Here is a 16,568-nt window from a genome sequence, read left to right on the forward strand (position 1 = left end):
CCCTAAGCACGTATGACTACATACGGAATACATGGCTACATTAGATTGACGAACTGGAGCTAGTTAGTTATCTCTCTGTGTTATAACTGTTGCATGATGAATCACATCGGGCATATTCATCCATCACCGATCCAATGCCTACGAGTTTTTACTACTGGTCCTTGCTACATTACTTTGCCGCTACTACTGTTGCTGCTGCTACTGTTACTCTGTTGCTACTGCTGTCACTTTGCTGCTACTGGTTACTGTTGCTACTTCTGCTATCATACCACCTTGCTACTGATACTTTGCTGGAGACACTAAATCTTTCAGGTGTGGTTGAATTGACAACTCAGCTGCTAATACTTGAGAATATTCTTTCGCTTCCCCTTGAGTCGAATCAATAAATCTGGGTTGAATACTCTACCCTCGAAAACTGTTGCGATCCCCTATGCTTGTGGGTTATCAAGACTATTTTCTGGCGCCTTTGCCGGGGAGGCACAGCTATATTCTCTGACTCACTTGGGATTTACGTGTGCTGATCACTATGAGGAATCCGATAGATCCAAGAACTAAAGTCTTGCCCTCAACTACGAGGACAGGTAAGGAACTGCCATCTAGCTCTGCACTTGATTCACCTTCAGTTATGAGTAAGTTTGCGACACCACCTCCTGCTAGAAATTTTGATATGTCGCGTGTGCTTGATGATGCTACTTTTGCTGCCCATGATGCTTATGATGATGCTATGCTTGATACTGCTTTGCCTGATGATGCTATGCTTGATACTGCTTTGCCTGATGATGCTATGCTTGATACTGCTTTGCCACTAGGTGCATTCCTTGATGCACAAATTGCTAGAGTTGCTGCTAGATGTGATGATACTTATGAAACTGCTGATACTATTGAGGTAGAACCTACTATTATGCCTGAATTGCCTGATATGCTTGAGCCTTATGTTATGGAGGGAGAGATAGCTGAGGACTTTCTTGCGTGTAAGGATAGCTATGATGTTGACAAATTACTACGCAAGTGGAAATAAAAATCTCTGAACGCTAGGATGAAATACGACCCAAAGTTTGCTACTTCGCCGATCTTTGTGACCGATAAGGATTATGAAATCTCTGTCGACCCTGAGTTAATCACTCTAGTCGAATCTGATCCTTTTCACGGTTATCAGTCTAAAACGGTTGTAGCCCATCTTACCAAACTGCACGATATAGCCACCCTATTCACTAGTGAGGAAAAGATCTGCCACTACTATATCCTCAAGTTGTTTCCTTTCTCGCTAACGGATGATGCCAAGACTTGGTTCACTTATCTTGCTCCTCGTTGTGTGCGTAGCCCCCAGGATATGGTCTACTACTTCTCTGAAAAATATTTCCCTGCCCATAAGAAGCAAGCTGCCTTGCAGGAAATATACAACTTTTCTCAAGTTGAGGAAGAGAGTCTCCCACAAGCTTGGGGGAGGCTCGTCCAGCTACTGAATGCTTTGCCTGATCACCCTCTTGAGAAGAATGAAATACTTGATATCTTCTATAATGGACTTACCGATGCTTCTAGAGACCACCTAGATAGTTGTGCTGGTTGTGTTTTTAGGGAACGAACTGTAGAACAAGCTGAGATTCTACTGAATAACATCTTGTGCAATGAGAATGCTTGGACTATTCCCGATCCACCTCCTAAGCCAACTCCGAAGAAAAGAGGTATTCTATTCCTCAGTCCTGAAGATATGCAAGACGCTAAGAAATCTATGCTAGAGAAAGGCATTAAATCTGAAGATGTCAAAAATCTACCACCTATCGAAGAGGTCTATGGTCTTGATAACCAGATACAGGTAGTAGAAGTAAATTCTCTGCGTAGGTTTGATGAGAGTGATATTCCTTTTGATAAACCTGCTAGCTTATGCTTGGATGAATTTGATAACTTTGTTGCCAAACAACAAAGTTTCAATGATTATGTTAGCAGACGATTGGAACAGAATGCTCGTATGCTTAGTCATTTAAGTGCTTGTGTGGACAGAAACGTCAATGATCTTAAGCTCATGAGTAAACATGCCTCTATGGTCACTACTCAAGTAGAACAAGTACATAAAGCTCAGAATGACTTGCTCAATGAGCTGAATGACAATTCTGTCAGAGTCGTCACTAGAGGCGGTAGAATGACTCAGGAACCTTTGTATCCTGAGGGTCATCCGAAGAGAATTGAACAAGATTCTCAAGGAGTTAGCACTGATGCACCTAGTCATCCTAGGAAGAAGAAGAAAGATGATAGGGATTTGCACGCTAGCAACCCTGTTGCTGCTACACCTGAGAGTCCAAACAATGTCTGTGTCTCTGATGCTGAAACACAATCTGGTGATGAACATGAGCCTAATGATAATATCAATAGTGATGTTCATGATGATGCTCAACCTAGCAATGATAAGGATGTGGAGATTGAACCTGTTGATCTTGATAACCCACAATCTAAGAATAGAAGATACGATAAGAATGACTTCGCTGCTAGGAAGCATGGTAAAGAAAGGGAACCATGGGTTCAGAAACCCAGCCCCTTTCCTCCCAAACCAACCAAGAAAAAGGATGATGAGGATTTTGAGCGCTTTGTTGAAATGATCAGACCTGTCTTTCTGCAAATGCGTTTGACAGATATGCTCAAAATGTCTCTGTATGCTAAGTACATGAAGGATATTGTGACTAATAAGAGGGGGATACCTGAGGTTGAGATTTCCACCATGCTCGCTAATTATACCTTCAAGGGTGGAACTCCTAAGAAACTAGGTGATCCCGGTGTGCCCACTATACCGTGCTCCATTAAAGGCAACTACGTTAGAACTGCTTTATGCGATCTTGGAGCCGGTGTTAGTGTTATGCCTCTCTCTCTCTTTATCGTAGGCTTGAACTGGATAAGTTGACACCCACTGAAATCTCTCTGCAAATGGCCGACAAATCAACTGCTTTCCCTATCGGCATTTGCGAGGATGTGCGTGTTGTGGTTGCTAACGTCACTATCTTAACAGGCTTTGTTATTCTGGATATTCCTCAGGACGATGCCATGGCGGTCATCCTCGGAAGACCCTTTCTAAACACTACAGGGGCTGTTATAGATTGCAACAAAGGCAATGTCACTTTCCATGTCAACGGTAATGAGCATATGGTGCACTTTCCGAAGAAACAATATCGAGTACACTGCATCAATGCTATCGGAAAAACTTCATCAATTCTTATTGGGAGCTTTGAATGCCCTATTCCTCCTGTTAAGATGAAGAATGATTTACTTGTTGGGGAGATACACATCCCCATTGAGGTGACCTAGTGACTATTCGAAAATTCTCCGTTCTCTTTTGCGATTCGAAAAAGTTTGCCAAGGAGACTTGATCGCCCTCATTGACGGTTTTCTTCCCATGACCATGAGATGGATGAACCGAGGAGTCACAAACCTCTCTTCCAAGCTTTCACCTTAGGTTGCTTAGAAGAAAAATGATAGATTTAGTTTATTTTTCCCTGTTTTCTGTTTTAGCGCCCGGTAGAAAAGTACCCCGAAATAAAAGTTCTCCGAACGTCCTGAAAATCAAGTATGAATTTTTCTGGAATATTTCAAAAATACTAAGATGAAGAGCTAGTCTGGGGGCTGCACCAGTGGGCCACAAGCCCACCAGGCGCGGGCACCCCCCTGGCCACGCCTACCTGGCTTGTGTGGCCCACGTGCACCCCCTCCACTCATTCTAGCTCCCATCTGCTTCTCCTACCTCCAGAAAAAATCGTTTCGCAACTCAAACTCGTGTTCTTGCTCCTCTTGCTGGGATTTTCGATCTCTTTTCTCAAAGCACCATTCTCCGAACTGCTTTGGGGAAATTGCTCCTTGGTAAGTGACTCCTCCATTGGCCCAATTAATTTTTGCTCTAGTGCCTTATACTTCGTGTATTTTTGCTGCCTTGGTGACCATATTCTTGAGCTTTGCATGCTGATTCTAGCTGGTCCCAAGTAGTTTTGATGCGTAATATGGCCTCTTGGCACTTGTGGGAGTAGTTGCTATGAGTTTTGTTGAGACTTGTTCACTTTTCCTTAGAGTCACTAAAACTTTCAGAAATGTTCAGAGATAGAAAAGGGAAAAGATGAGGAGGTTCTTAAGAGGCTCTTCAAGCCGTGACCCCAAGGATGATGGAAGTGAGAAGTAGCCCAAGTATCCGGTCCCTCGAGTTGCGGAGGTTCGAGCGTGAGAATGGCCAAGCGATGTGTTCTTACACGCCGCTGGACTTTATGAAGACTTTTACTACTTGGTGGAGAACGCAGGCCTTACCGCCTTTGTTGAAGATAAGTGTCTGCAATACCTCCTCCTCACTAATATCTTCGTACAAAGCTTTAACTTCTATCCGAGGAAGAATCCTCCTATGGTTGAGTTTAAACTTTATGATATCCCCCAATGCATGTCACTCCAGGATTTTTGCAATGTTTATAAATTGCCTAATGTTGGGGATATTCATGAACCTCGTCCACGGGACTTGGAGGCTTTCATCGATACAATTGTTGTAGGAGAGGAGAGAGGAGTGTCTTGCGCTAGAGCTGCTAGTATACATTTTCCCGTGCTTCGATACTTCTCACTATCTATGGGAAAATGTTTGATTGGTCGTGGGAAGGCTGGGTCACTTAGTTCCCCAGATCTTGCGGTCTTGCGCGAAGCCCTTTATAACATAAAGCATATAGCTTGGGCCCTATAGTAGCTCAACGGTTGAACATGAACCGTTCTAAAGGCATTGTCTATGGAGGTATCTATGCTACTCGTCTTTCTAGACACTTTCAGATACCTATTAGACTGGACGAGGAAGAAGAGATTCTTCTTCCCGAGAGATATCTAGATTACGATAGCATGGTTCGTCATGACTTTCTTGATAGAGATATAAATAGAAGGATGATTTATAACCTGGTATTTAGTCAGGGTACTCGTGAGACTATTACGTTGCCTGCTCATTCTTTGTTCAAACTTCATGCAGGCAGGTACATTATTATTCCCTCGGACATCTACGCATATTGGGGCTTGGTCCAACCACAGGTGCCCGTGCCCGAGCCACCAGTCAAGTACCAGACGCCAGTCTATCAGTGGGAGCCAGAGGAGCTCACACAACAGTGGCACCCTCAGTCCACTCCGGAGTATCCCGGAGCTGGTTATTTCCTTCCATGGGAATAGGCCAACTTAGGCCAAAAGCCTAAGCTTGGGGGAGTACGTGTTTCTCACCGACTTTACATTCTTGCTTATGCTTTCACTTTGTTCGTGAGTGTTCACACTTTGCCACTGTATCATCCATGCTAGTTTATTTTCTTTTTATCGTTTCCTTTTTTCGTGTGTCTGTCTAGTTTGAGAAAACCCAAAAATATTTCCTTTTCTTCTTTCGCTTGTTGGGAGCTTTCCCGTGTAAATAGTTTTCTTTTTCTTTGGGTCAAGGTAGAAGATAATGGTTACAATGTTTAGTGGCTCTCGCATGCATACATGTTTAGCTGTCAAAGAGCCATATTACTTTGTCTTCTCTTTTGTGTTTGCTTGCAGATTCCAGCTTTAGTCCAATGCACGCGCACGCTTATTATTGTTTACATCGTTTGGTCGTGCAAGTGAAAGGCAATAATGACGATATATGATGAAGTGACTGAGCCTGGAAAAGCTGGTATGAACTCGATCTATTTTGTTTTTGTAAATATGACTAGCTCACTGTTCCTAGTTCAGCTTTGTTGTGAGAGAAACATGTTTGCAATGACAACTTAGAGATCATAGTTGTTGATGCAATGCTTAATTAGCTAGGAGCTTATAATGGTTTGTCTTAGTTGACAACATGAATTTTGAGATGACTATGATGTAGTATGATAGGATGGTATCCTCCTTTGAATGTTTCAAGTGGCTTGACTTGGCGCATGTTCAGCATGTAGTTGAAACAAAATCAATATAGACTCTATGATATTCATGTTCATGGTGATTTATGTCCTACTCATGCTTGCACTCAATGTTAGTTAATCGGTCGGTGAATACTCACAACATATGCCATAGGTAGGCTAAAGTCGGTGAGAACCAAAGGGACAAAGGTGGACGCTGGGAACGAGGTTGGTACACGCATGGAACGCACGATGTACCCAGGTTCAGGGCTCTCCGTAGAGATAATACCCCTAGCCCTGCCGGAGTGTTTGATGTGTATGAACAGAGTACAGAGTTGCTCCTGGAGCTGTGTTGGGAATAGGAAGAGGGGAGGAGTCGGCTCGTCTCTACCTCTCTCTATGGTTGGTGAGTGTAGGGTGTTGTTCGACTGTGGAATGATCGGCCCCCCTGCATGGAGGGCGACCGGGGGGTTTTAAAGACGAACCCGCCGGCCTACAATATGGATAAAGGGTACAAGTGTGGGACCCGGCTGGCAGCCTCGCCGGCTGGCCAGGGGCCCACTAGAGTCTTGTCTTGTCGCTTGAGGGGCCCGCCGGCTGCATGGTCTCGATTGGCAGTGGGACCCGCCGGCTGGCCAATGAAGCTCTTGTGTAAGGTTGACGCCGAGCATGCGTTGTACGTCAAGCGTTGTCCAGCGAGATTCATCATGGGCAGGTAGTACGGCCGCCTCCACTGTTCCCCACGCCGAGTGCAGTAATGGAGTGGGAGTGCGACGGTCCGACACTATGCTAGGTGATGGATCAGAGCCGGGGTAGGTCAGCGGCGTGGCCACCGACGCTCGTACCTGTCGGGCGCCCCGATCCAGTACCTTTGCTGACGCGTAGCTACCTTTAATCATAAGGTCTCGTCCCGACCTATGATCTGATGTGACTTGTGATCTTTGGCCGGGTAGCCTTTTGGCCAGCCGGCTTGGGTGCACCGCCTCCTTCCTAGCCGGGCTGACTGGACTAGGTCGGCTCAGAAGAGGTGACCTCCTCAACTCTAGCCGGCAGGGGTTGCCTGGCCGGCAAGAGGGATGGCCGCCTCGTCCTCTAGCCGATAGGCGCTGCCTAGCCGGCCGGAAGACTTGGGCCTTGGGAAACTGTATATGTTCATGTCCTTTGGACCGGAAATGAAGGAGCGGGCTTGATGAGCCTACCCCGGGGTTATCCCCCCGACATTAGTCCCCGAAGCTGGCGAGGCCTGCCGCGTGCGGGCGAGCAGCCTCACTGGCTTGACGATTTGCCTTGCTATCTTTGCCGCTATTCGTGACGAGGACTGCCGGCTTCGAAACCGGCTGGCTTTGAAACGACGCCTCGGCTTCGTCGCAAGTCGCTCGGAGAACGCCACGTGCCAGGCCTCGCCTGGCATAATGATGGTGATTACTGGTGACGGGACCGGGCTTGGGCCCTGGGTCCCGCCACGACGCCCCCTCGGCCTGGGCGAGAGATCTTCTGCGGATTTACTCCGCGACGGTTGGGCTTAGGGAAGTGTTACCGCCCGTAATACACGGGGTTAGTGGGGGTCCAGTGCGCACCGGATCCCCTCCCCACGACGCTTCGTGGGGGTTTAAATGGGATGCGGGGGTTCCGAGGAGGCCATTCGCCCCCCTTCTTGCCCCGCATCCGCGCCCTCTTCCTCCCTGCGCCCAGAGAGAAAGAGCTCGTGTCCTTCGTCTTCGTCGCCGCGAAGCTGCCAACCCCTTCGGGTTTCCTTCATCCACAGCCATGGCCGGCGGTTCTTCCTCGAAAAGGCCATCGACGCAGAAGGCGTCTTCGCAGGGAGCCTAGCTGGGAAGCGACGTCGGCGAGGAGCACATCGAGGCGCTTCGTCACCACCGACTACTTCCCCCGGCCTCCCAAGTGCTGGTGCGACTCCCTGGCGCCGACACCGCTACCACACCCGCCGTGGGAGAGGTCGTGGTCTTCACCGAGCATTTCTACCGGGGCTTCGGGCTACCGGCCAGCGCCTTCTTCGCCGAATGGCTCCGCTTCTTTGGCCTGCAGCCGCATCACCTGGCGCCGAACGCCATTCTGCAGCTGTCGGCCTTCGTGGTCCTATGCGAGGGCTTCGTGGGGATCGAGCCCCGTGTCGACCTGTGGTGCAGCTTGTTCTTCTTCAAGCAGCAATCGATCGCCATGGAGAAATCGAGGTGGAGAAGCTCAAGGGGCCGTGCCCGATGACGCCATGCGGAGCCGCGTTAGTGCACCACCGCTCGAAGTCGGGCTTCCCCCAGATGCCGCTGCAGGAATCCGTCAAGCAGTGGCAGAAGGGTTTCTTCTATGTGAAGAATGCCGACCCCGCCCTGGACGCCCTCAACATGCCCCCGTTCAACATCGATCCGTCGACGAGGTTGAACTGGGCGGCGAAGACCCCCAAGCCGATTTCCGAGGTGGCGCTGATCTGTGCCCACCTCGACATTTTGGAGAAGGGCGGCCTCCTGGGCTGCGACCTGCTCACCACCATGGTGGCCCGCTGGGTCGTGCCCTTGCAGAGGCGGTCGCATCTGGTCTGCCAGATGAGCGGCCGGCATGATCCTTGCCGGCTATCCACCAAGAGGTTCACCCCCGGCGCTGTAGCGCGAAGGGTGAATCTGATCTCCACCACCCGCATGGATGAGAGCGGGGAATGGACATGGGGGATGACCCCCTTCAACAGGTCCCGTCCGCCTCCGATGGTAGGTGGCCTTTTTATCCTTTGTTGTTTGCCTTGTAGCCGGTCGTGTTGCTGAGCCGACGACCGAATCCCTTTTCGCAGCTGTATGAGAATCTGCAGGGGTCCCTCCGTCCGCCCGCTCCTGACGTGGAGATTGAGTACGAGGGCATGATTGAATCCTGCTCGGACTCCTCCACCGGCTCGGAGAATCCCCTGGAGTCGGAAGGGACAGAGCCGTCTGGTGAGTACGCACGGCCCCCCGTTGCGGACTGGACGGATGACGACGAGATTCCCTCATTCTTTTCTGGTGCGGCCTTTGAGGAGGACTCCAATGGGGTGGAAGAGGTCACCAGCCTGCCATTGACGCGCGGCAGGCGCCAAAGGTGCGGAGCGACTGCTACCGACGAAGCGGCCGGGAGGAAGGGAAAGGGTGCCACAGCATCCCGACCGGCTCCTAAGCGGCCGGCACCGGGTCCTCCAGCTGGACAGCGAGCAGGCGGCGCCCATAGACGCCATGGCACTCGCCGGAGGCAGGTCCCTATGGTAGCGGGGTAAGATTTCCTCCCCCTTTATTTGTTTATCTCGCGAGGATCTTTGTTCCTTAAGGACTTTGCTTGACAAGGAGGCGGAGGATGTGGAGGAAGACACCGCCTCCGCAGCCGATGCTGCCCAGAGGGAGCTTGAGATGGAGTCCAAGCTCCGGTGGGACGCGGCTGCGGGGAAGGCGGCCGTGGGCCAGTCTCGCCCCAGTCGGGTCGAGAAGCCGATGGAGAAGCGTGTGAAGGCTAGACATGACCCCTCCGCACATGCTCGCGCGGAGGAGCGAGCTAGCGAAGCGGCTTCAAGGCAGGCCCCAAGGGCTGAGGAAGCCCAGCCTTCGAGGCCGGAAGCCTCGGCGCCAGTGGACCTAGAAATGGTCCCTGACTCCCCCGGGGCCGAGACGGCACCCGACGCGCCGGAACTGGTTCTAGACGCGCCGGATGCGGCCCCTAACGCGCCAGGGACGGCCATGGATGCGCCGGATGCCAGGGACGGCCTTGGAGTCTGCGGTGGCTCTCTAGGAGGAGGTTGCCTGCCTTACTCACGCGAGTAAGGTGCGGGAGCTCGAGGTCCTCGAGAGCTCCCATGAGACCGATGGCGCCTTCCATCGTGAGTCTCTCTTTTTTGTCTTGTTTTTGGTCTTTTTCGCCGTCTCCTCTTCTCATTGTGCTCTTGTGTCCTGGCTGTCGCTATTCGAGGTCTCTTTCCTACGACCCAGATCGCGGCCGACATTGCCGTCGAGGTGAGCCGCGAGGAGCGCCGCGCGGCTGGGCAGGAGGTAGACACTACCTCCGGCTGGGGCGTGGAGGAGATCGGGGTGGGCCTTCGGGCCCGCCTGCGCGCCCTCGGCGAGTCTGTGGCTCAGCTCCAGGTTGCAGGCTCGTCGATGGTGGCGGCCTTGTGGCCGGAGGGCGTGGAGCCGGCGTCAATGAGCCGGCTCGCCCGCAGGCTTGGAGCAGGCGGAGAACGCATGTATGCCTGGTGTGCCTCTGCCGCGCGGGCTGGGGCTTACATGGCCCTGCGCTTGGCCAAGTCCTGGTATCGGAACCTGGACTTGGGCAAGCTCGCCGCCCAGCGTGATGGCTCGGAGGCGGAGCTACAGGGCGTGGAGGAGGCACTGCGCGTGAGGGCCAGCGACATCGCCGAGTACGCAGCCTGGGATGATTTTGTTCTGGAGCGGGGTGAAGATGGAGGTGTGATCGCTGAAGATCTGCACGGCCTTCAGCCCTATGACCCTGACGGCAGCTCTAACAAGGCGGCCCCGGCTATGGAATCTGTTGCCGCCTCCAGCGGTGCGGCGTATGCCGACTCCGGTGTGGATGGAGCCGGGAGCCCTCGTGAAGGAGACGGTGCAACCGCCTCGGGAGCAGCCGAAGATGGTGAAGCTACCACCTCAGGAGCAGCGGCCGGGGCGACTGATGAGGCCGCAGCCCCGTAGCCGGTGTCCTTTGTGTTTTGTTCTACCCCCGGAGGGATGTAATGAACGTCGGCCGTGGGCCAATGCTTTTTCGAATGTATATATTCAGCATTATATTCGTATTGCCATGCGTGTTGTCTCATATTCTAGTCTTTTGATTCCTGGTTGACTCATTTTTCTCCAATCCTCGTATTCCTAATCTTCCATCCCGCCAACCCGACAGCCGGGAGCAGGTCTGTGGCTGGGTCGAGGTTTCTGATTTTAGAATACGAGACTTAGATTTTTCGAAGCCATCAAGACTTAAAGAACAAGACATAAACCAACAGAGGCCGGCTTGAATGAGATCGTATATATGATTGAGCCAGCCCGAGCCGGCGACCCTTTGTAGCCGAACTTTGCATGTATCCGGCCTGACCTGGCGTCACCTCGCAAGCCAGACGGCCGGAGCCAACCCGCAAGCTCGTACGAGGTGACCATGGATCAGCCGGTTACACTATGTGTTCTTTTACAATAGGGAAGGCGTCCGAGCGGCTAGCGAGCCCCCGAGCTTGTTAAAGCCAGCAAGGGGTGTGCGCTGCGTAGCCTCCGAGCTTGATAAAGCTAGCAAGAGGTGTACGCGGTGTAGCCCCCGAGCTTATTGAAGCCAGTCAGGGGGCGTACACTGAGTGAAAACTCTCAATAAAAAGAAACATGAGGCATGCTCTTTTTATCGCATTTGTTGTTGATCCCTGAAGAGTGAGTAAGATACATATGCATGCTCTTTCCCTTGTTTGATTCTTGCCTTCTGGCAATAGAATGGGAGAAGCAGCACCGCGTTCCATGGACATTCCGTTTCTTGGCCGGAGTCGTCCCTCTTGCGCTTCCTTGGCTTTTGGGCATCGATCAAGTAGTAAGCGTTGTTGTGCAACGCCCTACTGATGATGAAGGGTCCCTCCCATGGGGATGAGAGCTTGTGTTGGCCGACAGTGCGCTGGATTCTCCTGAGGACCAAGTCTCCCTCCCTGAAAGAGAGAGGCTTGATCTTTTTGCTGTGGTAGTATCTTAGCTTCTGTTGATAGATGGCCGTCCGGCTCAAGGCCAAGTTCCTTGCTTATTTGAGGATATCCACACCGTCTTCTCTTGCCTGTTTTGCCTCCGTCTCTGTGTATAGGGCGACCCGAGGCGAGTCGAACTCGATATCCATGGGAATAATAGCCTCGGACCCGTATACAAGAAAGAACGGAGTGAAGCCGGTCGACCGGTTGGGCGTGGTGCGGAGGCTCCATAACACAGCCGACAGTTCTTCAATCCAGCGGCCGGCTGATCTGACCAGTGGTGCCACCAGTCTTGGCTTTATGCCGGCCAAAATCAGGCCATTGGCCCTCTCTGCTTGGCCATTCGACTCGGGGTGTGCCACTGATGCCAAATCGAGCCGGATGCCTACCTTGGAACAGTAGAGCGCTAGAGCGCCTTTGGCGAAATTGGTGTCGTTGTCGGTGATGATGCTATGGGGAACGCCATATCGGACAGAGATGTTTGTGACGAACTTGACAGCGGTGGGGCCATCAAGCTTCTTGATAGGTCTGGCTTCAATCCACTTGGTGAACTTGTCGACGACTACCAAGAGATGCGTCATCCCACCGCGAGCCGTCTTGAAGGGCCCTACCATGTCCAGTCCCCACGCGGCAAATGGCCACGACAGGGGGATGGTTTTGAGGGCCGAAGGCGGCAAATGGCACTTTGCACTGAAGAATTGGCAACCCTCGCACTTGTCGACCAGATCCACGGCCTCCTCGAGAGCCGTGGGCCAGTAGAATCCGTGGCGGAACGCCTTGGCCACCAGGGTTCTGGAGGCAGCGTGATGCCCACATTCCCCCTAGTGAATGTCTCTCGGGATCTCTTGTCCCTTTTCTGATTCGACGCAGCGTTGGAACACGCCAGTCACGCTACACCGTACTAGCTCACGATTGATAATGGCGTAGGCTACAGACCTGCGTTGGATCTGTCTTGCCTCCGCCTTGTTCTGAGGAAGTTCGCCGTGAAGAAGGAAGGCCATAATAGTTTGAGCCCATGATGGAGCCGACACAAGGGTCGCCTCCGCCTCGTCTTGACTGTTGGGGGCTTCTGCAGCCCCCGAGCTTGATGGAGCCATTGTTGTGGATTCGAGACGAGGTGTCTCTGGTGCTGCTGCGGCGGCTGGCTCACCGTCTACCTCCATGAGGTCCACCCACTGGGTGTCGATACGACAGGATTCGAGTCCACGCAGAGCCGGGGTTGTTGTCATACCCGGTGCCGCCATTGGAGTCGGTGTGGCCAATAGAGCCGGCACAGGAACTGTAGCCGGCGTAGTTGGTGGAGCCAACGGCACTTGCACCGTGGATTCAGCCGGTGCCGCTATTGGAGTCGGCGCAGTCAGCGTAGCCGGCGTGGGAGCCGCAGCCGGCGTAGCTAGTGGAGCCGATGGCGCTTCCACCGCAGAGTCAGCCGGTACAAAGATTGATGCCGACTCGGGAGACGGCCTGATAGATGGCTTATGGAGCTGCTCGAGGGAGACGCCTGCTGGAATGGCCTGTCTCGTGGAGCCCATCTTCGCTAGTGTATCGGCCGCCTCATTTTCTGCCATGGGAACGTGGTGAAACTCACAGCCCTCGAAGGGGCCGCTGAGCTGCTGAATGAGGAAGCGGTAGCTTGCCATGTTGGCGTCCCTGGCGTCCCATTCGCCAGAGACCTGCTGCACCACCAAGTCTGAATCGCTAAAGCATATGAGCCGCCGGATGCCGATCTCCTTGGCAAGCCGGAGGCCATGAGCGAGTGCTTTGTACTCGGCGACGTTGTTGGAGGTGGCGAAATGGATCTGGAGAGCGTACTTGAGCTGGTCCCCTTTCGGAGACGTCAAGACGATGCCGGCTCCCAGTCCTCTCCGCATCTTCGAGCCGTCAAAGTGAATCCGTCAGTGCGTGGAGTCTGGAGGCGGTGGCTCAAACTGGGTCTCGGCCCAGTCGACTAAGAAATCGGCCACCACCTGGGATTTGATGGTGGTGCGGGGCTCGTACCGGATATCATGATCCGCCATAGCGATGGACCGTTTGGAAATCCTGTCCGTGGCATCACGGTTGCCCATGATCTCTGAAAGTGGAGCAGTGCTTACCACGGTGATGGCATGCTCTTGGAAGTATTGCTTCGACTTCTTTGCAGCAAGGTAAACACCATACCACATTTTTTGATAATGTGGATAGTTCTGCTTGGAGGCGGACAAGACCTCGCTAAGGTAATAGACAGGGCGCTGCACTGGCAGTGCCTTGCCCTCCTCTTTACGCTGAACTACCAGCACTACGCTAACCACGCGAGTGCCCGTCGCAATGTATATGAGTATGGGTTCCCTTTCAGACGGCGCTACCAAGATTGGCAGGCTCGAGATTACCCGCTTGAGGTCGCGGAAGGCTTCGTCCGCCTGGTCGTTCCACTCGAACTTCGTTGTCTTCTTCATGAGCTGGTAGAATGGAAGGGCCTTCTCGCCAAGCCGTCTGACGAACCAGCTAAGGGACGCCAAGCAGCCGGCGAACTTCTGGACGTCGAGGATTCGAGCCGGCCGCACCATCCCATCGATGGTGCCGATCTTCTCGGGGTTCGCTTCGATGCCGCGGGTGGACACGAAGAACCCCAAGAGTTTGCCGCCTGGAACCCCAAAGACGCACTTCTCCGGGTTGAGCCGGATCTTGTACTCGCGCAGGTTGGTGAACGTCTCCCGCAAGTCGTCGAGGAGGCTGAAGTGCTGCTTCGTCTTGACGACGATGTCATCCACATAGACGTGGATGTTTCTGCCGATCTGCGGCAGCAGGCACTGCTGCATGCAGCGTTGGAACGTCACACATGCGTTCTTCAGACCAAATGTCATGCTCGTGTAGCAGTAGGCCCCGAAGGGCGTGATGAAGGAGGTCTTCAGGCGATCAGCTGGATCCAGCTTGATTTGATGGTAGCCCGAATAAGCATCCAGAAACGACAGCAGTTCGCAGCCTGCAGTGGAGTCGATCACTTAATCTATCCTAGGCAACGCGAAAGGGTCTTTCGGACAGGCCTTATTCAGGCTAGTGTAGTCAATGCACATTCGCCAGGTGTTGTTCTTCTTCAGCACTAGGACTGGATTAGCCAGCCAGTTCGGGTGGAAAACCTCCATGGTGAAGTCGGCTGCAAGGAGCTGGGTGTTCTCTTCACTGATCGTGCGTCGCTTCCCCTCGGCGAAGCGGTGCAAGGGTTGTTTCACCGGCTTTGCATTCAGTCGCACGTGAATTTTGTGCTCGGCGTACTTCCTCGGAACACCCGACATGTCCTTGGGGGACCATGCAAAGATGTCCCGATTCTCACGGAGGAAGTCGACGAGCTCGCCTTCCTATTTGGGGCTGAGGCCAGCCCCGATGGTGACGCACTGCTTTGGGTTGGCAGGGTCGAGTGGGACCTGCTTGGTCTCTTTAGCCGGCTTGAAAGAGCCCTCGCCGGCCGATTGGGACGGAGGAGAAGGAATAGCAGGCTGCTCAGTAGCCTGGACCACGAGCCGGTCGATCTGTCGCTTCTCCTCAGCAATCACCAAGGCGTCGGTGAGGCGGCTGCTATCTTGGGCACACTCGAGCGACTTCTTGTAGTCGCCAACAATAGTGATGATGCCCTTGGGACCCGGCATCTTCATCTTCAGGTAGGCGTAGTGCGGGATAGCCATAAACTTGGCCAGATCCACTACTTCGAACCATATGGACTCTCGGCGGAAGTGGGCTTTGTCGCCGAAGAGGACGTCCAGCTGGATCTTCCCAATGGGCGAGCAGGACTGTCCAGGCACGATGCCATGGAAAACAGTACTGGTCGGTAGGACGTCCGTCTCCTTGAGTCCGAGCTTGAGGAGAGTGTCGAGGTAGAGGATGTTGATGTTGCTGCCACCGTCGACCAACACCCGGGAGAATCGGCAGGTGAGTCTCTTGGACGCGAGGGTGGGGTCAAGGACGAGTGCGTATGATCCCGGGTTGTGCATCACCGCAGGATGGTCTACCCGGCTCCATGTGATTGGTTTGTCGGACCAATGCATGTACTGGGGAACCGGGGGGACCGTGGCATTCACCTCGCGCCACCTCTGGCGCAGGCTCTGCTTGTCATCGCCTTCACTGGTGAAGATGACGAACGCTCCGTCTTGATGAGGGTAGTCGTCTTGGTGGTGACCATCGTCGTGAGGCAGCGGCGGCGGAGCCGGAGCATGGACGGGAGCCGGTGCACGAGGTGCCGCCTACGCACCTGGAGGAGCCGGCAGGCCATCCCCTTGCGACAGCCGGCGTGCAAAGCTGCACTGTCGAAGGGTGTGGGTAGACGGCTGCACCCCAGAATGTATCTTGCAGGGGGCGTCAGGCAACTGCTCGAAGGACTGCTTGGGCAGCCAGTTGGTGTTTCTGTTGGGACGCTTTCGCGGAGGGCCGGCTTGAGGAGCCGATGTTTCGCCCTCCACGCTGGCCACCAACTTGCTGTTGGAGCGGGAATCCATCTGATCCGCCTTGCGCTTGTAGTTGTTTTGGTCGCCTCGATTGTCCCCAGCCGGCTTGGGAGTAGCCGGCGTAGGGACAGCCTTGTCCGAGGCGGTCACCTTGACGCGCATCGCCGAGTCGGCCGTGGCGTATTTGTCCGCCTTGGCCATGAGCACCGCCAGAGAGGTGGGCTCGGAGCACATAAGCTTGTGCTTGAGGAGGGTGCCGTCTCGGCAACCGTCGATGAAGTACTGGATGGCTTGTACCTCATGCACCCCCTCGCAGGAGTTACGGAGCTCCGTCCACCGGGTGACGTAGTCGCGAAGGGGTTCATCGGGCTTCTGGATGCACATGGCCAGCTCGTGGGGCCGGCCAGGGCGCTTGTAGGTGCCAGTGAAATTGCGGACGAACGCCTCCTCGAAGTCCACCCATGAGTTGACACTGCCGGCCGGGAGGCTGTTAAGCCAAGTCCGGGCCGAGCCGGTCAACATGAGTGGCACGTAGCGGACCGCTACGCGCTTGTTGCCCCTGGCAATGCCGACGGCCGTGGTGTAGTCAATCAGCCAATCCTCTGGCTTGGCCATGCCATTGTACTTGGGCGTGTG

Source organism: Hordeum vulgare, chromosome 5H (assembly GCF_904849725.1).
Source record: "Hordeum vulgare subsp. vulgare chromosome 5H, MorexV3_pseudomolecules_assembly, whole genome shotgun sequence".
Lineage (NCBI taxonomy): Eukaryota > Viridiplantae > Streptophyta > Magnoliopsida > Poales > Poaceae > Hordeum > Hordeum vulgare.